Consider the following 26,808-nt stretch of genomic DNA (forward strand, 5'->3'; position numbering starts at 1 on the left):
GAAGCAAGGCAGTTAATGGAAGAGGCCTTACCCACACCATTTGATACAATTGAAATTCCACCCACCTCTCCTTCTGAAATTAGGAAGATAATAAACTCTCTCAAGAATAAAAGCTCACATGAAATTGATGGCATTTCCAGCAGGATAATAAAAGCTTGTTCCCAAGAGATAAGTGGGATTCTTAGTCACATATGTAATAGCTCTCTGAATTGGGGTATTTTCACAGACAGACTGAAGTACGCCATTGTTAAACCACTGCGTAAAAAAAGGGATACGTCTGATGTCAACAACTACCACCCAGTCTCTCTTCTGACTGCCTTATCCCAAGTTCTAGAAAAAGTAATGTATTGTAGAGTAGCTTCACACCTTTGTAAAAATAAGGTTTTAACAAAATGTCAGTTTGGTTTCCAGAAAGGGTTTTCAACAGAAAATGCTATATATACTTCCACTAATGACATATTAAATACTCTTAGTAACCGGAAGTCGCTCGTTGAGATTTTTTGTGATCTCTCAAAGGCTTTTGACTGTGTAAATCATGGAATACTTCTAGATAAGCTCACGTACTGTGGTTTAAAGGGGACAGTGCTCAAATGGTTTAAATCATACCTCATAGGAAGAGTGCAGAATGTTGAAATAAGCAGTTCATATAATATACAAAAAACTGGTGATTTCTCAAAATGGGGAACAATCAAGAATGGGGTGCTGTAACGTTTGGTCTTGAGTCCTCTGCTGTTCTTAATATATATTAATGACTTGCCATTCTATATTCATGAAGATGCAAAGCTGGTATTTTTTGCCTATGATACAAGTATAGCTATCACACCCAACAGACAAGAATTAACTGGTGAAATTGTAAACGATGTTTTTCAGAAAATCATTAAGTGGTTCTCTGCAAATGAGCTCTCATTAAACTTTGACAAAACACAGTACATACTGTTCCACACAGTAAATGGAATGACACCATTAATAAATATAGACTTCGATCAAAGATCGGTAGCTAAGGTAGAATATTCAAAATTTCTAGGTGTAGGCATTGATGAAGGTTTGAAGTGGAAAAAACACACTAAAGAGCTGCTGAAACGTTTGAGTTCAGCTACTTGTGTTATTAGTGTCATTGCAAATTTTGGCGATATACATCTCAGTAAATTAGCTTACCATACCTATTTGCATTCTCTGCTTTCGTATGGCATCATATTCTGGGGTAACTCCTCATTGAGTAAAAGAGTGTTCATTGCACAAAAACATGTAATCAGAATAATTGCTGGAGATCATCCAAGATCATCCTTCAGACACTTATTTAAAGAGCTAGAGATCTTCACTGTAGCCTCACAATATATGTATTCACTTATGAAATTTGTTATTAACAATCCGAAAGAGTTCAAAAGTAATATCAGTGTACATGGCTACAACACTAGCAGAAAGGATGATCTTGACTACTCAAGGTTAAATCTAACTTTGGCTCAGAAGGGGGTAAATTATGCTGCCACACAAGTCTTTGGTCACTTACCTAACAGCACCAAAAGTCTGACAGATAGCCATATAGCATTTAAAAGGAAATTAAAAGAATTTCTTAATGGCAACACCTTCTACTCATTAGATGAATTTTTGGATATAGTAAGTGGATAATTTCCCCAACCCCCCTACCAAAAAATTAAGTGTCATGTAACATTTTGTGTGATGTAATATCTTGTATAGATACTTTTTATTAACCTGACACATTCCATATCATTACAAAGTGTCTTATTCATGATCTGTGGAACAAGTATGAATGTAATCTAATCTTTTCGATGTCCTCCATTTATCCTATCATGTAAGGATCCCATACTGCACAGCAGTACTCTAGAACAGGATGGACAATTGTAGTGTAGGCATTCTCTTCAGTGGACCTGTTGCATGTTCTCAGTGTTCTGGCAGTAATAATGTAGACTTTGGTTTGCCTTCCCCAGAACATTATCTAAGTGATGGCTGTTAATAATTGTAATGTAGGTATTTAGTTAAATAGACAGCCTTTAGATTTGTGTGGTTTATTGTGTAACAAAAATGTAATGGATTCCTTTTAGTACTCATGTGGATGACCTCATCCTTTTCATTATTTGGGGCCAATTGTCAAATTTTACACCATACAAATATCTTGTCTAAACCAGTTTGCAATTGGTTTTGATCTTTTGATGAGTTTACTAGATGGTAAATGGCATTATCATTTGCTCAGATTACCTTCTAAATAGTTGATGTAGATTATGAATGGCAGAGGTCCTATAAAACTACCTTGGGGAATGCCAGATGTCACCTCTGTTTTACTCAATGACGTACCATTATTTACTATGAACAGTGACCTATCTGACAGGAAGTCATGAATTAAGTTGTACAACTGAGATGATACTCTATAGGTACACAATTTGATTAGAATCTTCTTGAGAGGAATGGTATGGTACACCTTCTGCAAATTTAATAATTTGGAATCAATTTGAGATCCCCAGTAGATAGCACTCATTACTTCATGAGACTAAAAAGCTAGTTGTGTTTCACAAGAATTATTTTTTCTGATCATTTTCCTTGAGGTACTTCATAATATTCAAGAAGGAAACCCATGCTGATAAGATCATTTGTGACTCTGTCAAAGATGGCGTAGTTGTGGCACTATTTACATAGGCAAACTCCATTGTTTATAATATTTTTGTATATTTGTTTAATTAGAAAAATAATTTATTAACTATATTCCTGGCATTACCCTCTTTCATCTCGTTTGTCATATGTGTGACTTTTGTGATGGGTTCAGTTGTTACAGTTTATTATAACCAATAATATTAATAACTTTTGAACTATTACAGCTTCAGGTATGGATTTATGTTCGATGAGCTTACGTCATTGCTGTGGTTCCACAGCTGTCATTGGTTTCTTTCTAGCTAGCTTGTAAGGCTTTTTACATATTTTCATTAAAAGTATATAATGATGATTTTCCATGTAACAGACCCCTCCATCTTAACTCATCTCATGGTCATGCTGCCAGAACACATTTATTTCCACCTGGGAAAACCCATATGACCATTGGTGCTTGTGGCTTGCCACCTGCCTTTACTTATGCTCAGCTCACTTTTCACAGACCGTCTGACAGCTGGCTGCCCCAACAAACATTCACAGTGACCCAGAGCCAACCTGTCAGATTGAGTCTGTCTTGTGGAAATCAAACCAGCTGCTTGTAAAATTACATACCTCAAATTTTGTATACCGTTTACATGTGTAGGGCTTTATGAATTCCTTTCTCAATAACTACACTCTTTAATTCAGTTTCTTCCAACAGATCTCCTTCAATTTCTTCCCTGTTCTCTTTGCCCAATATATAGAAACACTTACATGCACAGCCCCATACTTGATATCAACATCTTCCTTAAACAAATCATTAATCACTTCCATCATATCCTGTTCACCCCTTGATTCTTCAATTGTCCTTGCCACTTTCAATTTTAAAATTTCCAATTCCTCAGGAATTTTAATATATGGGTCATAGCATAAGGTAGCCAGTCATTAATGTTATACTCAGCTCCCTTTTTCTCTGCCCAACCAGTGCTAATATTCTTTTCCAGATGCATCTGACTATTTTCCATAGAAACATGTGTATTAACTTGTCCCTCAGGCCAAAACTCAACCATGTTCCCATTACTGCAGTTAACATCACTCACTAATTCGTGATTATCACACACAACAGTATTAGATTCACCCACTGGTATACATATACATCATTACCTACTGCTTCATCACCATGGGCACCACTGGTACTGGCACATTGTCAGAATTATCAATAACAGTGCATGCTCCATGTTGAGCAGATTCTCATACATTAATCTTCTAAGAGCTCCCATTATTATTCATCTCTATAGCTACTACATGCATAACCTGATTACCAATAATTTCAATGTTGTTTGCTTTGTTGCTTTGCCCATCATTTACATATCAACAGTTGTTTGTACTTCTGGCATAACAACTGCCTTTGTTTCGAATACCTCAGCAATCTTCATTGAAGAGAAACCCAGAGTATTTTCTTCACTATCTCCCAGTTCAACCACTTTGTCTATAGCAAACAATTCTCCAACATAATAGCTAGAATCATCATTGTTATATTTATTTATATTGCATGTATTACTAACATTGTTCCTCCTGCTTCAGTAACTGTAGTTATTAAAACTGCCCCATGTGTTCTCATTTCCTATAATTGCATCCAAATTGCATATAGCCACTTACTCCTCTGTTTCTAACTGTAACTCTCCTGCCTATTATAACCCTACCTGGCCCTATTCTTTGCAGATTTATTAGCTCCCCTGTTTACCTTGAGTGAGGCTCCAGTTAGTTTCCTGAGTGCCTGCCTTGAGAATTTGCACCCTGTGCACCCTCTTGTCTTGGTCCTTGCCTTCCTGCCTCTCTCCTCTGTTCAAACATCTCCCTTCTCTAGTTATAGTTGCCTTTCTCACTCTGCTGCCTCTCACTTCAGTTCATGTAGTAATTATTATGTGCACTCATATCACTTCTCCCACCTTTTCTGTGATTTCCGTTGAATTAAATTGTAATTAGCTGTGTTATAATTTCCATTGCCGTCCCTCTGCTCAACAAATTTTGATATGTAATGCATAGCCCTGTCTGTGTTTTCTATGGAATTCACAAATTCCGCTACAAAATCAGTAGGGCTGTGGATGAGTTCCCACTCCAATGTTTCTGGAAGTCTCCTCTTTTAATGCAGGAGGAACTAATGGCATATACAATTGTATTAATTTATTTAATTCGCTTGAACCAAATACCCTCATTCCCTCTTATATCCTGACCCATTCAAAGACATATTTTGTAATCTTACTTGTTTACCTTGTCCACAGTACTTTTTGAAGCACATCGTTTCAAAAGGCCTGAAGTCAACAGATTTCTATGCCCTTATGTTGAGTTCCACTTCGAATTGCCTCCTTACAAATTTAATTTCAGCCATCTCACTCATGCCAGCGAAAAAATTATCCTTACATGCAAGCAAGAAGTCCACTGCATGCCACCTAACCTCTCCACTGAATGGTTTTGTACACAATTTTTGCCTCATCGGATGCTCCACCATTAAATTCCCTTGCCGAGCTGCTACACTTCTTACTAATTCCTTCAATAAATTTATCTGATATTCTCTCTTGCTAACTTCCTCTTACAGATTTCCACCTACACTTTTATAATATTCAGCAATGCCTACATTCATTGATACAAACTCTGCATTTGTAATTCATAATTTATACACTTCTGCTCTTGTGCTATAAGATGTCATTCCATGGTTTCCACCTTGGCTACCAGTCCCTTTTCAACCTCATACACTCTGTGGTTAACTCCCTTGACAATTTTAACATCATTTTCAATTTTATTTATGAGCTCAGTGAATTTAATATCTAGATGTTTGAACTTTCCACTTGCTGTACTTATCATCAATTCCATTTCACCTAATTGTGAATCTATATTCCCAGTTTTACTCTTCATTTATGAATCTATGTCTCCAACTATCTCAAATTTTATACTTCCAAATTATGAGTCTATCTTTTCAAATTTCTTACTATCTTTTCAAATTTCTTACCATCTTTTCAAATTTCTTACCATCTTTTCAAATTTCTTACCATCTTTTCAAATTTCTTACCATCTTTTCTAATTTCTTGCCATCTTTTCTAATTTCTTGCCATCTTTTCAAATTTCTTACCATCTTTTCAAATTTCTTACCATCTTTTCTAATTTCTTACCATCTTTTCTAATTTCTTACTATCTTTTCTAATTTCTTACTATCTTTTCTAATTTGTTATGAAATGACCTCCCTTGTTAATTGTCCAACTAGAATGATGAAGGAATCCTCCTCATCTATAGATCATGTACCTACTGATATTGATAGTAAAAAATGTCATATTGTTGTCCAAAACCTGAGCCTATCGGACCACTTCTGCCATATCTTAAAAACTAACATTCATGTAGAAACTCATCCTAAACTTTGTACATACGAAAGAATGTTTTCCAAATCAGCCCTGCATCAGTTTAAATCCCAGCTAGAATATGAAGATTGGAGGGAAGTCTATGCAGAAACCAATGCAAATCAGAAATTTATGAAGCTCATGTCAATTTTTAAACTCAGATTTGAAGAGATATTTATCTAATTAAAACTACAAAGATAAATCAGTGGGTGACTACAGGTATCAAAAAATCCTCAGAAACTCTTAGATATCTCAACTCCACAAAAAATAATCAATCTAACCCAGAAGTTCTGCAATTCTACAAAAAGTACAGGAAAATATACAGAAAGGTGTTGCTAGCCACAAAAAACTTTCAAACAACAAAATATTACTTGAAGCTGAAAACAAGAGCAAAGCAGTGTGGAACATAGTCAAACAGGAAACAGCTAATTCTGCTAAAAAGGACCTCAATTCACATATTAAAAACAAAGATGTACCAGTAGTAACCCTAAACAATAAGCTGATTTTGTAAACTCATATTTCAGTAGTACTGCAAAAAAATTACAGCACAAATTTCCAGATACGTATGATTTACCTACTCAGAACCAGCCAACAAACTCAATGGTGCTCTTGCCAACTACAGAAACGGAAGTGGCACTAGTAGTACACCAACTAAAAAATATAACTTCAGTAGGACTTGATGAAATCCCAGTCTGCGTAATTAAAGAATGTATAGAATCCATAAAGGGCCCATTAACAGACATAATTAATGAATCTTTCGAATCTGGATACTTCCCAGAGTACCTAAAACAAGCAAAAGTTATACCTATCCTTAAAAACGGAGATGTGGAAACTGTAGAGAACTAAAGGCTGATTTCTGTACTGTCTATCATTTCTAAAATAATAGCAATATTAGTCAAAAAGAGACTGCTAAATTACCTGAATAAATATAACATTCTTTCCAATGACCAATTTGTTTTTAGGCCCAGAAAAGGCACACAATCTGCTATAGCACAGTTCACTAAAGTAATTTTAGAAGCACTGGACAAAGGTGAAAATGTAAGTGATATCTTTTTAGACTTGTCCAAGGCCTTTGATACAGTTGACCAGAAAATCTTACGTCATAAATTAGGGCAAATAGGAATAAGAGGTGTGACAAAGAAATATATATATATATATATATATATATATATATATATATATATATATATATTAACAACTTCCCGCAAAGTATCAGACATGGAGAAAAAAAAAATACTTTTTGCTGATGACAGCTACATAGTAATAACAGGTGAAAATCCAACACAACTGTCAGAAAGAGCAAACAAGGCTCTCACTGATGTCCACAACTGGTCATTAAAAATAAAGTAACCCTATGTGTAAAGAAAACTAACTATATTAACTTCCAATTGAACAAAAAACACAATGCCACTAGAATAAAAGTTAATAATAATGAATTAGAATGTGTAACAAGTACCAAATTCTTAGGGATGAATGTAGACAGCCAATGGAAATGGACAAATCATGTCAACATTTTGTCAAAAAAATTATCCACAGCATGCTATGCTCTTAGAATCCTTGCACTGGTATGCAATAATACGTGTCTTAAAATAGCATATTACAAATATCTACACTCAGTCCTCAGCTATGGGATCATGTTTTTGGGAACAAGTGCCAGTAACATACAAACTGTGTTCAGAGTACAAAAAAGAGCTGTAAGGATAATAACAAACAGCAACAACAGGGCCCACTGTCTAGAATTATTTAGAAAGCTAGGCATTCTAACTGTTTCTTGTGAGTATATCTTTCTGAACATAATGTTCATTAAGAAAAATCTCAACATGTACAACACAAACAGCCTAATACATGACCATGAAACAAGAGCTTGTCACCACCTCCATCTAGATAGAAAGAACAAGGCAAAGACACAAAAAAGTATATTTTATAATGGGATAAAACTGTATAACAAATTACCACAAGAAATTGAAGAAATAAATGAGCCCCTCACTTTCAGACAAAAGCTTAAAACCTTTTTAGTAAGTAAAAGTTGTTATACTGTAAAAGAATATTTAACATAGATGTAGATTATTAGCAACATATGACATTATCACCAAAATATTATGTAATTATAAATGTGTGTATGACTAGTTATAAAAACTACAAAAAATATGAGAAACCTGATTCATTCTAAATGTAAATGTGTGCTCATGTGTTGTAAACTGACGACATCCATACAATATTTATTTTTCCATGGATCAATAAATAAATAAATAAATAAATAAATAAATAAATAAATAAAATTTCTTACTATCTTATTTAATTTCTTACTCAATGTTTACAAAAATGCATTCAGATCTATTCCTGGCACTCATCCTATTTTTTCCCTTCCCTCTGGCATGCTAACACAACTAATATCACTACCCAGGCCCTCTAATCCACAGACACTTTGCAAATTATTAATTTCATCAGGCATAGCTGATGATCAGAATACAAATTTGTGATGTAGCTTGTGACTGTACTTAACTTGCATTATCCCACTGACCTACACCACTTCGGCTGCTCTGCATATGGTCTGATGCCAATGCAGTACCACCTGCAATCTGCCTTGTGTGATGCTGTATGAAACCACAATTTGTGCTTGCAATGCCACCCACATGTGACATGCTGTGAAGATGTCACTTACGCAGCTCACTGCAGTTGAGATGCTGCCTGTGTGTGGCACACTGTGAAGATGCTACTTCTGCTACCTAGTGCCAATGTGATGCTATGCATGTGTGGCACTGTGAAGATGCCATATTTTTAGTCTGATGACTTAGCCCTCATGAACTACTGTACTGGTGACACTCTGTGTAGCCAATGTCTCTTGCTCCTGCTGCTGCTGCTGCTGCTGCTGCTAACATGCATAATTAAGCCTATCATCTGCACTAATTGTGCTATTGCTGCTGTTACTTTTGCCACGGCCACGTTATAAAGAAACTCATGAGCCCCTATGCTAACTGCTCACTACCATGCCTTGGATACTGGGATAACCAGTGTTGAAATAATTCACAGTAGAATGGAAATGCAGTCAAGTCCAGGACAAGCGGACCCAATCAAAATGTTACTGGCAGCAACAATATTCCTACTCACTTTGTGTGCCCATTTGTATGCAAACAATTACAATGCAGCAGTAAATTCCGACAGACTTCAGGCAATGTACAGCCATTAAATTTGAATGTGGCTCTCTTTCATCAATAGGGGTGGCTGCCATACATCATCACTCTATAGCCCAACAACTGAGTGTAATAATGTCCATTCAAAACCATCTACTAGCAGTTAGTGAATCACCCATGGACAAACTGTGACTGACCAAAGCCTACACAGAGAGCTACAGCTCCAAGGAGAAACACTTCTCGGCTTTTTTCAATATCAATGTTTTGTTTTTGTTTTTGAAACTAACCTTTATTAATGATGACAATACAGTGTTACATCTCCAATTAACCTAATTTCTTCTGTAGTACCATGACCCTTCATCCAACAAGAAACACTCTCAGCTGGACCAACTCTCCTCCTGTTGTGAGAAAACAACAGCAGTGAAGCCTCACTCTGAATCATAGATTTCTCAAAGTCTTTATTGGCAAATTCAGAAATGTGAAAAGTTTTATATATAATCACATTTCTCTCATTGAAACTTTTGAGACCCACCATTGCAATAGAAATATGCTTGACAAGAGCAACAGTTATTCAACCATTACCATCTCCTACAGCATCTCTATGAAATACATTAATAGGTATCTTACATTTTACAAAAACACAACGAACTTATAATAAAATTGCTTGAGCATTATTTCAAGAATTTTAGACAAACTTCAATCATATAAATCATCACATCTGGCACTCAAGTCAAAACATTGACTTGGTCTATTTTATTAGCAAGAAATGTAATTAAATATGCATCAAAAGTTTGCTGCAACATTTAAAAAAATGCAGAGTTTTTGTTGATGTTGAGGACTCCATAGTTATGGTATTATTTACATTATTAAACTCAACTGTTTATAACATTTTTTTAGATTTATTAAATTATAAAAATACCCTGTTCATTATTTTGCTAGCAAAATCCTATTTCATCTGTTGTATGGTAAGTGCCACTTTTGTGATGGGTTCAGTTGTTACAGTTTATTGTAACCAATAATTTTAATAACTTTTTTACTATTACAGCTTCAGACATGGATATATGTTCAATGAGCTCATCTCACTGCTGCAGATCCAAAGCTATCATTAGTTTTTTTCTAGAGGCTTGTTAGGCATTTTAGGTATCTTCATTAAAATTATATTAGCAATGATATTCGAAGTCACAGACCCCTCAATCTCAGCTCAATCCATGACCAGTCTGCCACAGAACACATCTCCTTCCACCTGGAAAAACCCTGATGACTCCTGGGCCTTGTGGCTTTCTAGCCATCTTTACTTCCGCACAGCTCTCATGTCATAGTACGTCTAACTGTTGTCACCCCAACAAACATTCACACCAGCCCACAGCCAACCTATCAGATTCAGTGTACCCTGAAGCAATCAAACTAGCTGCTTGAGTATATAAAAAGTGTGACTTTCAAAATCCTACAACATGGGTCTGTAATTCGTTGGGTTACTCCTGCTTTCTTTTTTGCCTGTTGGTGTGACCTGTGCAACTATCCAGTCATTAAGTATGGATCTTTTGGCAAATGAGCAGTTGAACATGGTTAAGTATGGAGGTATTATACCAGCATACTCTGGAAGGAATCTAATTGCTATATATCTAGGACCAGGAAACTTGCCTTTATTAAGAGGTTTACACTGCTTTGCTACACTGAGGTTGGGTTGGGTTGGGTTGTTTGTGGGAAGAGACCAAACTGCAAGATCATCGGTCTCATCAGATCAGATCAGGGAAGGATGGCGAAGGAAGGTGGCCGTGCCCTTTCAGAGGAACCATCTCGACATTAGCCTGGAGCAATTCAGGGAAATCACAGAAAACCTAAATCAGGATGGCTGGACATGGGATTGAACCGTCGTCCTCCCAGATTGCGAGCTACACTGAGGATCGCTACATCTAAGTCACTCATGTTGGCAGCAGTTATTAATTTGACTTCTGAAATATTTACTTTGTCCTATTTGGTGAAGAAATTTAGAAAAAATGGTAATTAGTAACTCCACTTTGGTGGCATTGTCATTGGTAATATTACCGTCACTGTCATGCAGTGAAAGTATTGCTTGTCTCTTGCCGCTGCTGTGCTTCACATACAAACAGAATCTCTTTGAACCTTTTCTGTCAGATTTCAATACAGAGTTTCATTGTGGATACTGTTGAAAGCATCTTGCATTGATGTTCACTCTAAATTTTTAGCTTCTGAAAAAATCACCAAACTTGGTGATTTTTGTTTCATTTAAATTGGCATGGTTCTTTCTTTGCTTCTGCAACATTGTTCAGACCTGTTCTGTGGGCAATGGGTGGGGTCAGTTTCATCTCTTATTAATTTACTTGGTATAAATCTCATCATTGCTGTCAATACTGTTTCTCTGGATTTGACCCATGTCTGACTGACACATCCATAATTAGTTCAGAAGGTATGGAGGCTGTCCCTTAGGAAGGCGTCAAGCAAACTTTTATCCTCTTTTAAAGTAGATACATTCTGCGCTATTTCTGGTGAGTTAGAATGTTATGGCATACGGTCTCGGTACAATGACTTTGTGGTCACTAATCTCTGTATCTGCCATAATGCTCCCTATTTGCTCATGATTATTTGTTGCTAAGAGGTTTAAAATGTTTCCACAACCATTTAAACTTCTAGTGGGCTTCTGAACTAATTGTTCAAAATAAACCATAAGAGAAATTTCAAACAATTTTTTATGGCTAACACTGATTTTAAACATGTATTTTCGCAATCATATTGTGGGTAGATTGTTGTCACCACCAAGTACAATTGTATGAGTGCGGTACCCATCTTAAATAAGACTCAAGTCTTCTTCAAACTATTCAGCAACTGTATCATCTGAATCAGAAGGTTAGTAAAAGGAAGAAATTATAAATTTTTTTTCTAGATGTCAAGGACATCACCCAGCCCCAAATTATTTACTTCAGTTTTGCTACAAGATAGTCTACATCTAACAGCAACAAATATGGCACCACCAGTTGAAGTTCAGCTATCTTTTCTGAACATCAATAGGTTCTTTGGAAAATTTTCAGCTGAACTTATCTCTGGCTTTAGTCAGCTTTCAGTACCTATAAAGATTTCTGCTCCAGTGCTTTCCATTTGCGCCTGTAGCTCTGGCTCTTACCCAACCCAGCTACAAAAATTTACTACTACAATACCTATGGTTCCTATGTCAATTCTTGCTCTGTGTTTGACCTGCACCATTTGAGAGTAAATCCCTATTTGTTGTTTTGTGAACCCTCTAACATAAAAATTATCCAGTTCTACATCTATATCTACATTTATACTCCACAAGCCACCCAACGGTGTGTGGCAGAGGGCACTTTATGTGCCACTGTCATAACCTCCCTTTCCTGTTCCAGTCGCACATGGTTCGCAGGAAGAACGACTGCAGGAAAGCCTCTGTGTGCGTTCGAATCTCTCTAATTTTACATTCGTGATCTCCTTGTGAGGTATAAGTAGGGGGAAGCAATATATTCGATACCTCATGCAGAAATGCACCCTCTCCAAACCTGGACAACAAGCTACACTGCAATGCAGAGCACCTCTCTTGCAGAGTCTGCCACTTAAGTTTGCTAAACATCTCCATAACACTATCACGCTTACCAAATAACCCTGTGACAAAATGGGCCACTCTTCTTGGTATCTTCTCTATCTCCTCTGTCAACCCGACCTGGTACGGATCCCACACTGATGAGCAATACTCAAGTACAGGTCGAACGAGTGTTTTGTAAGCCACCTCCTTTGTTGATGGACTACATTTTCTAAGGACTCTCCCAATGAATCTCAACATGGTACCCACCTTACCAACAATTAATTTTATATGATCATTCCATTTCAAATCGTTCTGCATGCATACTTCCAGATATTTTGCAGAACTAATTGCTACCAGTGTTTGTTCGGCTATTGTATAATCATACAGTAAAGGATCCTTCCTTCTATGTATTTGCAATACATTATATTTGTCTATGTTAAGGGTCAGTTGCCACTCCCTGCACCAAGTGCCTATCCACTGCAGATCTTCCTGCATTTTGCTGCAATTTTCTATTGCTGCAACTTCTCCGTATACTGCAGTATCATCTGCAAAAAGCCACATGGAACTTCCAACACTATCTACTAGGTCATTTATATATATTGTAAAAGAAATTGTCCCATAACACTCTTCTGTGGCACAACAGAGGTTACCTTAACGTCTGTAGATGTCTCTTTATTGAGAACAACATGCTGTGTTCCGTTTGCTAAAAACTCTTCAATCCAGGCACACGACTGGTCTGATATTCCATAGACTCTTACTTTGTGTATCAGGCGACAGTGTGGAACTGTATCAAACACCTTCCAGAAGTCAATAAAAATGGCATCTACCTGGGCGCCTGTATCTAATATTTTCTGGGTATCATGAACAAATAAAGCGAGTTGGGTCTCACACGATTGCTGTTTCCAGAATCCATGTTGATTCCTACAGAGTATATTCTGGGTTTCCAGAAATGACATGATATGCAAGCAAAAAACATGTTCTAAAATTGTACAACAGATCGAGATATAGATCTATAGTTTTGCGCATCTGCTCGATGACCCTTCTTGAAGACTGGGACTACCTGTGCTCTTTTCCAATCATTTGGAACCTTCCGTTCCTCTAGAGACTTGCGGTACATGGCTGTTAGAAGGGGGGCAAGTTCTTTCACGTACTCGGTGTAGAATCGAATTGGTATCCCGTCTGGTCCAGTGGGATTTCCTCTGTTCAGTGATTTCAGTTGCTTTTCTATTCCTTGGACATTTATTTTGATGTCAGCCATTTTTCCATTTGTGTGAATATTTAGAGAAGGAACTGCATTGTGATCTTCCTCTGTGAAACAACTTTGGAAAAAGGTGTTTAGTATTTCAGCTTTACGTGTGTCATCCTCTGTTTCAATGCTTTCATCATCCCAAAGTGTCTGGATATGCTGTTTTCAGCCACTTACTGATTTAACATAAGACCAGAACTTCCTAGGATTTTCTGTCAAGTCGGTAGATAGAATTTTACTTTCGAATTTACTTTCGAATTCGCATAGTCCTCCTTACACTAACTTTGACATCGTTTAGCTTCCGTTTGTCTGAGAGGTTTTGGCTGAGTTTAAACTTGCAGTGAAGCTCTCTTTGTTTTCACAGTAGTTCCCAAACTTTGTTGTTGAACCACGGTGGGTTTTTCCTGTCCCTCACAGTTTTACTCGGCACGTACCTGTCAAACATGCATTTTATGATTGACTTGAACTTTTTCCATAAACACTCAACATTGTCAGTGCCGGAACAGAAATTTTCATTTTTCCCTGTTAGGTAGTCTGAAATCTGCCTTCTATTACTTTTGCTAAACAGATAAACCTTCCTCCCTTTTTTTATATTCCTATTTACTTCCATATTAAGGGGTGGTGCAGTGGCCTTGTGATCACTGATTAACTGTTCTGCCCTTACAGATTCAAAATGTTCAGGTCTGTTTGTTATGAGTAGGTCCAAGATGTTATGCCCGTGAGTTGGTTCTCTGTTTAGTTGCTCAAGGTAATTTTGGGATAGTGCACTCTGTATAATGTCACTCTACTCCACATAGCATTCTGCATGCACCTGTTTTATATAAACACTTTGTCCCACTGCCTCATTGTCCTTTCTATACACCACTAAATTTAGAAATGAAAGCTTTCCATCTCTTTTGGCTTCCACCATGAACCTTCTGCTGGAATGAAGGCAATCAAAATGATCCAGGAAATGGTTCAGAGCAACTGCTCCATGTGTTCATACCATATATCTATCATCAGTGTACCTCCAAAATCAGGAAGATTTTAGAAATGCTGTCCACAGCACCCTGTCTTTAAAACCTTCCATAAATAGAGTACTGGGAAATACAAATGAAGAGCTTGACCTAGCTGTTCAATCTGGCTGAAGACCCAAGAAGAATATCATTGTTAGGCAGATTGAGACTCAGTGGCTAATACACTACTGGCCATTGAAATTGCTACACCATGAAGATAATGTGCTACAGATTCGAAAAAAATTAACTGACAGAAAGAAGATGCTGCGATATGCAACTGATTAGCTTTTCAGAGCAATCACACAAGGTTGATGCTGGTGGCGACACACACAACATGCTGACATGAGGCAAGTTTCCAACCAATTTGTCATACATAAACAACAGTTGACTAGCGTTGCGTGGTGAAACATTCTTGTGATGCCTCGTGTAAGGAGGAGAAATGTGTACCATCACATTTCTGATTTTGATGTGGGTCGGATTGTAATCTATCACGATTGCGGTTTATCGTATCGTGACATTGCTGCTCGTGTTAGCAGAATATGGAATCGGTGGGTTCAGTAGGGTAATACGGAATGCCGTGCTGGATTTCAATGGCCTTGTATCACTAGCACTCGAGATGATGGGCATCTTATCCTTATGGCTGTAATGGATCTTGCAGCCACGTCTCGATCCCTCAGTCAACACATGGGGACGTTTGCAAGACAACAACCATCTGCATGAACTGCTTGATGAAGTTTGCAGCTTGGACACCATGGCTGTGGTTACCCTTGATGCTGCATCACAGACAGGAGCACCTGAGATGGTGTACTCAATGAGTAACCTTGGTGCACGAATGGCAAAGCCTTATTTTTTTTTTTTTTTTTGGATGAATCCAGGTTCTGTTAAGAGCATCATGATGGTCACATTCGTGTTTGGTGACATCACACTGAATGCACATTGAAAGCATGTATTCATCATCACCATACTGGCATATCACCGGGCTTGGTGGTATTGAGTGCCATTGGTTATACGTCTCGGTCACCTCGTGTTTGCACTGACGGCCATTTGAACCGTGGATGTTACATTTCAGATGTGTTACGACCCATGGCTCTACGCTTCATTCGACCCCTGCGAAACCCTACATTGCAGCAGAATAATGCATGACCACATGTTGCTGGTCCTGTATGGGCCTTTCTGGATACAGAAAATATTCGACTGCTACCCTTGCCAGCACATTCTCCAGATTTCTCACCAATTGAAAACGTCTGGTCAATGGTGGCTGAGCAACTGGCTCGTTATAATACGCTAGTCACTAACCTTCATGAACTGTGGTATTGTGTTGAAGCTGCATGGGCAGGTGTACCTGTACACGCCATCCAAGCTCTGTTTGATTCAATGCCCAGACATATCAAGGCCGTTATTATGGCCAGAGTTGGTTGTTCAAGGGTACTGATTTCTCAGGATCTATGCAGCAAATTTTAGTGAAAATGTAACCACATGTCAGTTCTAGTATAATATATTTGTCCAATGAATACCCGTTTACATTAGCATTTCTTCTTGGTGTAGCAATTTTAATAGCCAGTAGTGTATATGCTGTTCATTGAACTATCTTCTCCAAGGTGATCATAAAATGGTGTGATAAATAATGCATGTTACACTTGAGCTACCTCAAAATGTGATACTAGTTGATATTACGGAATAAAAGTCAGCCAAATATACTTTTTGTTTACATTGCCACTGTCTGACAATACTCACATCACAAACAAAGATGTGTTAGGCATGTCAACATTTTTATAGAGGTGGTGGTGCATAGGTTTAATGAATGGCAAGAACTGCATTATGCAATACACACCTGTAACAGCATATTTTATTAGAGACAATCAATTTCAGTTGCTGAAGTGCATAAGAATATCACACAATTAAGTGTCAATGGGGTTCAATGGACATAGTGTCATGTATAAACAGCTAATATTAGTGTTGGAACAATGTACACCTGTTGACTGTCATTCCAGTTCTGTTAATGCATAGACCCAATAACGGTCTGATACTAGACCAAAATCGCTCACCGCTGTGTATTGCATAAAGCAGTTCTTAACATTTAAGCAGCTCTCTTGTTTACTCCTTCCATAAGAATTAGTTGCATTGTTTAGATACAAAGTATCTATTCATGTGAACATCTTCTCCTTACATGTGCTCATATTTATGTCAAATGGAATCCACTTGAAGCTTTGAGCTACGTATAATGAGTATTTTCATATTTAAATGGGAATTAATTGGCTATAATCTGTTCTTAATACCCAGGAATGTATCAATAGGAACTCATTATGAAACTATATTTCATTTGTTGTTTATTTCAATGTTTCTTGTCATGTGTAAACAAGAAGTTAACATTTGGTAATAAGGCTCTTGGATGGAAACTCGTGGATCCAACATGTAATTAGTTCACATTCAAATGAAGATATTTGCTTAATAGATGACTCTTTTCTATTAACACTCTTCATTTCCCTCCTCAGTGGATATGATGTGAACCATTTTGCAGAATCTTCTAAGACATTATAATATTTTAGTTTACTATCATAGCTGTTGTGATTTACTCAACAGTTCCTTATGAAATAAGAAATTTCCTGGCAGATTAAAACTGTGTGCTGGACCGAGAGTAGAACTCGGGACATCTGCTTTCGTGGGCAAGGGCTCTACCATCTGAGCTACCCAAGCATGACTCACGCCCCATCTTCACAGCTTTACTTCTACCAGTACCTCATCTCCAACTTCATAATTTACTTCTGCATTTATGGGCATTTCCAGTTTCTACTGTTACCTATGTGAGTAATTCATTAAAGGCTTTGGCAGTGAAACACAGAACTCCATCCTGCACCTGTACCTGACTAATATATTTATGTGAGGTTTATATTTAAATTTATATTACAACTGTCTACATCAACATCATGTCTTCACATCAGACACTTTTTACCTTTGTCTTAAATACTATTAGTGTATAATTATGTTTGATCCCCTCCAATGTCCAAGGAAAGAGTCACACAGTATGGGGTCTTATTGAGTGGGCTCAGTACGATAGTCTTATTGATCACTGAGTGGAATCAGGAGTGCTGTTAAAATCAATGTTCAACCACCAATTTTTAGGTCCCCATAATTTTTTGTAATTGCTTAAAACAAACATCCTGATAGCACTCACCTTTCTCCATCTCTAATGACCTCTTTATTAACAATATTCAGTGAAATTTCTCTCCAAGTTTCCTTGTAAGACTAATTCCTGAGAGAGTTCATCAAGAATGTATAATATACTTTCCCCTACACAATGGCAATTAGGAAGAGATAGGGGCAGGTGTGTAATTAGAATTTCATAGTAGCATGTTCTTGCAAGAAAAAAATCTATGTTTAGGAAAAAGAAATTATATATGTTTATTTTCTGATGGGGATTACACAATGAAGATTGCGAGGGAGGTGAGAGAAGGTAACTCCACTTGCTCCAGTCCCATCTCAGCCGTGAAGGTAAGACTAAAATTTAATTCTGATGACTGAGCCATCAAGCATATGCTCTGGTTGGGGACTCAGAACATGAGAGTTCTGTTCACTGAATGTTTCTCTGAGAGCCCTCCATCTAATAAGTCAGACAACCCCGAGTCATGATCTGATAGGAAGGATGACTTTACTCATGATGACTCGATCTACTCCCGAGTGACCCACTTGATTGTTGTTACAACACCAGGAAGGCAATGGACAAAAAAACTGTGTTTATGTGAAACTGTAAGTATAAAATATTTGTGCATTTGGGCCTCTGGGTTCCCTTGTACAGCATTATAACTGCCAATATTTCTATCTCTTTTTAACTGCCATTGTGGAAGCGGAATTATGTTATACATTCTTGTTGAACACTCTCAGGAATTAGTCTTCCAAGAAAACTTAGAGAGGAATTTCACAGAATATGTCACTACAATCACCAGCTTATCGTGTGGCATGATGCCCCTATGTGTAAACCAGATCACAAAGGTATCCTTTATGACCATTTTTGTTTTCATTTGAGTTCCATTCTCTCCGCCCCCCCCCCCCCCCCCTCTCTCTCTCTCTCTCTCTCTCTCTCTCACACGATGAACCAGTCTAATCTAGAAGTCTCTCTCTCTCTCTCTCTCTCTCTCTCTCTCTCTCTCTCTCTCTCTCTCTCTCTCTCTCTCTCTCTCTCTCTCTCTCTCACGATGAACCAGTCTAATCTAGAAGGCGTAGATTCAACTAAATACCTAGGTATTACAATTACAAACAACTTTAATTGGAAGGAACGTACCTGTAAAAGGTATCACTGTAGAAAAACCCACATGGCGAGGAAACCCTTATGCACTCTTACAATCCCAAAGAAAATCCTAATATAAGCATAAAAACCTAAAGGAAGTTCTTAAGAGTCAAAACAGACAAAGTAAAATCCTTTATTACAGAAAATAATATGAAATGGATTATATATCACAGCCACTTAAAGAGAATTACAGTAGTGATAACTGCAACATCTCTGTATAATATAATCTGCTGAATATAAGAAATGGTACTTTGTTGTACAGGGTCTTGCCATGCAACATAAACAATAAATGAGTGAGGCTATGTTTCAATACCTGAAAGCCTATTTCCTTATACTTGTGGAGTGGTCTCTCATAAAAAGACTGAACTACTTCTTACAAAGCTTGTTAGAATGTACTACCACATAATCTCTTTACATGATATCTTCATCTACATACATACTCTGCAAGCCACCATACTGAATATGGCAGAGATTACCATGTACCTTTATTATTCACTTCATTTCCTTCCCCATTCCATTTGCAAATGGCACAAGGGAAGGAATGATACCATATTAGCCTTTAAGTTTTTTTACCTTTCCTTTACAGTTCTTATGCGAAATTTATCTCGGTGGCAGTAGAAATATTCTGCAGTCAGCTGCAAGTGCCTGTTATCTCAACTTCCTCAGCAGTGTTTCATGATAATAATGTAATCTTCAATTCACAGTTTCTCATTTGAGTTCACATAGCATCTCCACAGCACCCAGGTGCTAATCAGACCTACTGGTAACAAATCTAGTAGCATGCTTCTGAATTGCTTAGCCAATGTATTCCACAACTATCTTCTCTCACCAGATCTATTCAGTACCTCCTCATTAGCTACATGACCTACTGATGTGATTTTCAGAATTATTCTGTAAAGCCACATTTCAAAAGCTTCTATCTTGTTCCTGTCTTAACTTTTTATTAGTCACATTTCTCTTCTATACGAGATTACACTCCAGACAAGTACCTGCAGGAAATATTTTGTAACACTTATACTGATATTCATTGCTAACAAATTTCTCTTCTTCAGAAACACTTTTTTGTCATTTCCAGTATACATTTTACATCCTCTCTACTTCACACATTATCGGGCCAAATAACAAGACTCATCTACTAATTTCAGAGTCTTGTTTCCTAATGTAATTTCCTCACCATCATCTGGTGTAGTTTAGCTACATTCCATTACAAATGTCTTGCTTTTGTTAATGTTGATAATAAGCCCTCCTTTCAAGACCCTATGCACTATGTTCAACATCTGCTCCAAGTTCTTTGATGTCCTTGAAAGTATTATAATGTCATTGGCAAACCTCAAAGTTGTTCTTTATTCACCATGAACTTTGTTCCTTCTACAGATATTCAACTAAATACCTAGGTATTACAATTACAAAAAACTTGAATTGGAAGTAACGTACAGAAAATGTTGTGGGGAAGGCTAACAAAAGACTGCATGCTAATGGCAGGACACTTAGAAAATGTAACAGATCTACTAAAGAGACTGCCTACACTATGCTTGTCCGTCCTCTTTTAGAATACTGCTACGTGGTGTGGGATCCTCACTAGATAGGACCGATGGAGTACATCAAAAAAGTTCAAAGAAGGGCAGCATGTTTTGTATTATCACGAAATATGGGAGAGAGTGTCACAGAAATGATACAGGATTTGGGCAGGACATCATTAAAAGAAAGGCATTTTTCATTGCGACAGAATCTTCTCAAGAAATTCCAATCATCAATTTTCTCTTCTGAATGAGAAAATATTTTGTTGACACTGACCTACCTAGGGAGAACAATAAAATAAGGGAAATCAGAGCACGCACGGAAAAATATAGGTGTTCGTTCTTTCCACATACTAAAAGAGATTGGAATAATAGAGAATTGTGAAGGTGGTTCAATGAACCCTCAGCCAGGCACTTAAATGTGATTTGCAGAGTATCCATGTAGCTGTAGATGTAGATATATGTAACGTGCAACATGTTCAATTTGACATTGACTTTCATACCTTCTTTTTTATACAATCTCAGACCTTTGATTTCCTTTTTCTTGAGTTTAATTCCATACTATTTCACTCCTTCATCTGCCTTGATAGTGTTTTCTGAAGAGATATTGTTTTATATGCAAGCAGTACCATGTCTCCAGCATTTCTGATGCAGCTGATCTTCCTGCCACCTATGGTTACCCCTTCCTTCTCTACTTCCATTGTCTCTATTACCAAGCCCTTGATATATGTGGTAAACACAGCTAGTGAAAGACAATCCTTTCTTACACCTGCTCCAGTTCCAACCAGTCTCACATGTTATTTATTAGTTTCATGACTGATTTCTGCCTCGTGTATGCGAGACTGACAAATAGATAGTTGACGGGACACTGAAACACTCTCCTTGCGAATGAGGTTCTTTGGGGAAAGCAACAGTGTTTCGTTTCCTGTGTTAATGTATGTTTGTATTGTGTCTGTGCAGTATAATAAAAATGATTATTTCCAGTATAAAATCTACATAAGAATTTTTTTGTAGTATAATTACCCCTACATAAGTGGTAACCCCATAACTACAGTGATGTGGTAGTAGACAAGTTTGTTTATGCATTTTCCACACTGTCTCATATCAACATGTTGTCTGCATAGAACCTCTTCTGCAACATTGATGGCTTCATCCAGAATATCAAGAATGAGCTTGACATGGAGCAGCAAAGCCCTCAGTTCACAGTGCCACAAATTCCTACATCTCATACCAAGTTCACACATGACGTTAAGTTTCCAACCACGCCATGTGTACCGGCAGTTCTCATGCTGCTGCCACAGGATATTTCCTTGCACAACCAGCCTGCAGGATATGCCGATATCAAACCAAATGTACTCACCTGATATAAAACCAAATGTGTTCACATTTTCATCACCCACCTTGATGCCACTCCCAGGAGTTTCAAACTTTCCATTCGCCAGCTCTTGTGACCCATCTGCATCGTGATTACAAATTTGCCCCCGCCTTTTATTTCCTAATGTCCAGATATTTGGTTCACTACTGTGGAGAAAATTTTTATGCAGCATCAAATAGTTGATGATTTTGAACAGTTTAGGCTAGTTTATGCAACCTGGACCAATGTGCTTTGTCAGTGGTATCAGATATAATTATGGAACCCCCACCACAACAAGCTTACACCACCCTCAAGACAGTGTTAATTTCACGTTGCACAAAACCTGTGGATCAGTGGATAACACAGCTTCCATGAGAAACGCACTGACAGACTGCCTTCAGACTTTCATCAGTATTTATGTGCTATGGTGGATCCTTTTGTGTTCTTAGACACATTACTTCTGTACCTCTGGCAACAACAGTTACCTTCGCAGGTGTGCTTAACCTTAATTGTGTATTATGGCCTGCCATTAGGCGAGTTGCTGTAAGTGGCTGATAGAGCACACTCCCTGCTCGACTTGCATGCCACAGTGGCTGCCGCCACAACCACCTCGGCTAACAATTCCCAGCAAGCACTGCCGGAGCTGATTGGTGTGACGCCTCCACACACACACACACACACACACACACACACACACACACACACACACACACACAAACCATGACAATAAGCAACTGCACCTTAACTCACAGACACATGGGAAGAGGACACTCCCATTCCAGCATAAGCCTACATTAAGCAGATCCACTTCACCCACAGCTAACAGGTATGCAGGTATGTCGCTTCATAAAGACTTTTTGTTTCTGATTGCTCTACAGAATGAATGTGTTTGGTTGACACCAGCTTAGATGTCATCACTCTGCCTGTAAATTTCTTTACTTCAGACAAGTGTGCTGAACAGGCCACTTTGGAAGCAGTCAATGATTCAATCATCCACACATATGGACAGAAAACATTGGCAGTGGACATTGGGCTACCAGAAAAATGCATCTAGAACTTTGTTATGGCTGATATTGACCAACCTATACTAGGTGCTGATTTCCTGGAAAAATATGCATTGTCCATGGATTTACACAAGTCAAACCTCGTCCATTCTGCCAATGGATGAGTTATCCCGGAAATAAAAGGACGTCTGACCTCTCATGCATGCCCAAGTGTAGACAACCTCAGCACACCCACCTGGGAGGACACCATAGCGATGGAGGAGTCTGATCTGCAGAAGGCCAAAATGACATCAAAACAGTGGACAGCACAAAAACAGGCTCCCACTGTTTCAACCACAAAGGCAACACCTAAGCCAGAACATGGAAAAGAAAGATCAGGGCGAAGCATGAGACGGTGCACCATATCCATATAACTTCAGGCCCACCAGTGTCCTCACATGTTCGCAGACTTGCACCTGATCGCTTGCAGGAAACCAAGACCATTTTCAATGAGATGCTACAAGATGGAACTGTTCATTCATCCAACAGTCCATGGTCCTCTCCTCTGCACCTTGCCCATAAAAAGAATGGGTCATGGCACCTGTGTGGTGATTATCAAGCTATGAATGCCCGAACTGTTCCAGACAGGTACCCTGTGCCACATTTACAGGATTTCACCCATTCAATGGCTGGGGCAACCATATTCAGTGTTTTAGATTGCCACAAGGCTTATGATCAGATCCCAATGGGCATGCTAAGAGGGCTGCCATGTTGTTTTGCTTGTCTAGACAATATTCTGGTGTTTTCTGAGAACATTTCTGAACATCAGATGCACATAAACAAGGAGCAAAACAGACTTAGTGCTCATGGAGTAACACTTAACAAGGATAAGTGTGTGTTTGGGGAACCCTTGGTGACCTTCCTGTGTTATAAAGTGCCAGCTCAGGCCATTTTCCCACTGCCAGAGAAGCCGGAGTTGCTGGATACCCTACCACAGCCTCAAAACTACCACAATCTCCGACGACTCTTAGGAATGATAAATTTCTATCATCACCACCTCTCTGTAATAGCAGCTATCCAGATGCCACTGAACAATGCCTTGAACAAACACAACAAAACTGGCAAGGGCCCTTTCCCATGGACACCCGAGACGGACTCTGCTTTCAACGCACTGCAAAACTGCCTGCACGACTCAGTGGGTCTTGCACATCCCACACCAGGAGCTCAGCTAGCCCTAGTAGTGAATAGAAGCCAAGTTGCAGCAGGTGCAGCACTTCACCAGAGAGTGAAGGGTCATTGTCAGGCATAAGTTTTTTCTCACAAAAAATACAAAGGGATGAAACTCATTGGAGTGCATACAACAGGGAACTCCTCACAATGTATAAAAGTGTTAGGTACTTCCGCCCTTTGATTGAGGGCATGCCATTCCCCACATACACCAAACCTAAACCTCTCATGGCAGCTTTCTACGAAATCAGCAATTCGTGTTTCCCATGCCAGGCTTGCCATATCGAGTGTATATGCCAGTTTTTGACAGACGTGCATCATATCCATGGGGCTGACAACGTTGTGGCAGACTATTTCTTGCCACATTAATGGGATAAGTCCAAAGTTGAATTGGCAAGGGCTCAGGCTTCAGATGCACAGCTGCAGTCCTTGTTGGTGGACTCATCCACTGGCCTACGTTTACAGCTTTTGAATGCCCCCTGCAGCCCAGTTAAGGTATGGTGTGACACCTCTATGGTTAGACCATGCCTATACCTCACTCCCCAGTTCTGATGAAAGGTATTTGACATCATTCACAACATGGCACACCCAAGAACCAATGCCTCAGTGAAGTTAGTTATGGACAATTTTTTGTGGCCATCAGTCAGGAAAGAAACATGGGAGTGGGCCCGCAGCTGCTATCAGTGTCAACATAGCAGAGTGGGATGCCATGTTTATGCTCCAGTAGGACAATTCCCGATTCCAACAGCACATTTTGAGCACATACACGTTGACTTGGTTGGACCTCTCCCTCCTTTGGAAATTTATGGGTACTTGTTTACAGCAGTGGATCATTGCACACAGTGGGCAGAGGCTACACATATCAGAGACATTTCTGCAGAGATTACTGTGTGGGCATTCTTGGAAACTTGGGTAGCTCATTTTGAGTGTCCATTTTTTGTCACCACCAAACAAGGACACCAATTTGAGTTGACACTGTTCCAACAACTGTCGAAGCTCTGAAACTGGACAACTGTCTACCACCCAGCCAGCAATGGTCTGGTGGAAAGGTAGTACTGAACTTTCAAGGTCATCCTGATGTGCCACGAGGACTCATGGATTCAATTTTTGCCATTGGTTTTGCTGGGATTATGGACCACATTAAAAACAGACATTGGTTGATCCTCAGCCGTGTTTGTATATAGAGAACCACTACATGTTCCAGTGGAATTCCTTGCACCAGTTCCTCTCCCAGATGAGATACAACTACCCCACCTCTTGCAACAAATGAGGAAACAGGCAGAGATGCTATGTGTAGCCCCAACGTCTCAGCATGGCATGCACCCAGTGTTCATACACAAGTCCATTGATACTTGTGCTCACATCATGTTCCACACAGACCTGGTACGTCATGCTTCATAGCCCTCATACACTGGACCATACCAAGTACTAGGATGGGGCACACACACAATGGAAATACTCCTCCAGAGAAAGCTGACCAAGGTTTTCATTGAGTGGGTAAAACCTGCTTGGACAATCACAGCAAGAACTGCAATATCACACACAATGTCACACACACCTCGCAGTGAATCCACACCCTTTGCTGAGCCAGACAGCAGTGACCCACTGGAACTCCACACCATGGGACCTAATGCATCAGAGAAATCATGAAACAGCACCCACATCTGCACTTGGGCAGGCCAAGAGGTGAAGTTTAAGTACCCCAACATATCTGGTGCTCCACACTTGGGGGTGGAGGGTGGGAGGGGGGAAGTATAAAATCCACACAAGCATTTTCTTTTAGGTAATGTAATTACTACTACATATTTTGGCTTAGGGCCAACACTCGGTAGTTTTCAAGAAAATGATGGTTAAGCTTTTGACTCTAGTTGATCAATCCATTCGCATATCGTAAAACCGTGTGAGTTGCTATCGCACTGGCTATGAGCACAGTTTTGTAATTTCATGCCCCATGTTCAAATACAGTCTTGTGCTCTGTTTTCTTTTTACTGTTGCAGGAATATGTCACATCAATATTTTTTGTGGCATTGTAAAATGCAATGGAGTTATTGACAACAGAAATAAGGTTTTCAAATCTTATTAAAAATAGCTTGTATCATCACAAATCTTATGTAACTGTATATAATTAACAGTAATTGAAAATTAAAACATAGGTTGTGTATTTTAACTGTGTCACTTCTACCAGTGATTTGACTTTGTTGTGTGAAGACTGTAGGGAACTTCTGTAATCAGCAAAAGTAATTCTTCACCTGCCTGTAAAAGTATACCTTGCAGGTTTTAAATAATAGCTTATAATTCAGTGGAATTAATTTTAATGAACATATTGGTATTCTGATTTCATTGTCAAACAGCACATTGGTAATGTATGGAAATGGCTCCATTTTTATGTAGGGTTCAAAAACTTTGTCCAGAAAATGATGATGTTTATTCTGTGAGCTTTCCAGATTTTGTGGCTGTTGTGTGCACATTCTGATGTCATTCTATTAAACAGTTTATATCTTGATGGGTTCAAGGATCAAGTTTGTCACTAACTTCTTGGAGAGACATGAAAACTTTT

The sequence above is a fragment of the Schistocerca gregaria genome, chromosome X (assembly GCF_023897955.1).
Source record: "Schistocerca gregaria isolate iqSchGreg1 chromosome X, iqSchGreg1.2, whole genome shotgun sequence".
In the NCBI taxonomy this organism is placed as follows: domain Eukaryota; kingdom Metazoa; phylum Arthropoda; class Insecta; order Orthoptera; family Acrididae; genus Schistocerca; species Schistocerca gregaria.